Below are 1,921 nucleotides of genomic sequence, written 5' to 3'. Positions count from 1 at the left end.
CTCTCTCTCTCTCTCTCTCTCTCTCTCTCTCTCTCTCTCTCTCTCTCTCCCTCTCTCTCTCTCGCTCTCTCTCTCTCTCTCTCTCTAATGTTTCTACTCTCCTTTCTTGTCCAGGTGGCTCTGCTCTGTGACCCGGGGATAGCCTCTTATGTAAGAGGCTGGTTAAGAAAAGCACAGGGTTCTTCTACGCCAGATTAAGTAAGCTCATTAACAGTTTCACTCTGTGAAAAACAGGCTCCAACACACACACACACACACACACACACACACACACACACACACACACACACACACACACACACACACACACACACACACACACACACACACACACACACACACACACACACACACACACACACACAATATATATACAGGATAGGCACACACAACACAACTCATTGTAATCTGTGGACTGAACATGGAGTAAACAGGTGACACGTAGATCAGGGCTGTCCCTGCTGAGCAGTTGTCTCAGTTTGCTCAAATCCTACACGGTAAAAGTCTGCAGCAATCCTTTAACTGATAGCGTACAAATGGATAAATGAACGCTGAGGCTTTTACTGTATAGCTTGTACCAGTTATTGGACATTACAAGTGTCTTCAGTGGTGAGACCTCATTTGATCTTGTATTAGTAGAGAAGTCCTCGTCCACTTTCATCAGAGTTTGGCAAACAGTTGACTTATTCCCTCCCTTGAGGGAATGTTAAAATAGATTTAATGCATAAAAGGGTGCATTCATTAACTCTGAAAATCTATTTCAGTTAAAGGAAACCTTAAAAATACTGTGCAGGTCAAGTTAATACTAGTTTATACTTGTACGGTGTTAATTGCCAAGAAAAAACAGATTTTCAAGCGAAAAATGTGTTGCGTTATTGTCTTTGGACAAAATGTAACTAGTCCAAACAATCGGGCCAGTGCTACTCATCACCTCCTTAACTTAACCACTTATACCCAATACACTTAGTTGACCGGGGTCCCCCAGGGTTCTATACTTGGTCCCCTCCTTTTTTCCCCTCTACACCAAATCTCTTCACTGGTAATATCTGCTATTTCGGCCAGATGTTTGCCAATTTTCTCAGAATGTTCACCTATTATGATTATGTCCAGAATAAGGACTCCATGGTTCATGTGGTTAACTTATCACCATCTAAGATCTCTTCCCCTTCTCTCTCTCTCTCTCTCTCTCTCTCTCTCTCTCTCTCTCTCTCTCTCTCTCTCTCACACTCACACACACACACACACACACACACACACACACACACACACACACACACACACACACACACACACACACACACACACACACACACACACACACACACACACACACACACACACACACACACACACACACACACACACACACACACACACACACATTGACTCACTCCCAGGCACTCTATCTCCACCCATCTCCCATCACGACTGCCTTCCATCTGTCTGAGCAATACTGTCCCTCCTTCTTCTGTATTTGCTGTAAAGCCAGCCAGCTGTCGTGCCCGCTCAGCCGAGAAAAAGGTGCGGGTCGTGTCTATGAGCGTATTTGACAGAAACTCTGTCTAGCGGAACAAAGATTGATAGAAAAGTTGTTATCATCTGACCGTGAAGTGACTAGAAACAATATACACTATTCTATATCTGTCTAGGCATAATAGCAATGCATAGATGCCATACAATATTCATGATGACAGTGGAATAACCAAAACATTGCTTTCATGCATAAGGGAGGAGTGTGTAACTAAATTATCTCAGCTTTTTCTCTTTTCTTCTGAGGTATATCGCTCTGCCCTCTGTCCCTCTCTATCTTTTTGGGTTAGGTTAAGGTTGTGTGTGTGTGTGTGCATGCACGCACATGCACACACATGTGATGACTTTTGTGAGCTCCAAAAGTCACCACAAAGATAGAATAAGACCAGAA

Source organism: Gymnoscopelus microlampas, assembly GCF_963454915.1.
Source record: "Gymnoscopelus microlampas genome assembly, chromosome: 5".
Taxonomy (NCBI): Eukaryota; Metazoa; Chordata; class Actinopteri; order Myctophiformes; family Myctophidae; genus Gymnoscopelus; species Gymnoscopelus microlampas.
Note: the sequence above shows the minus strand (reverse complement) of the source record.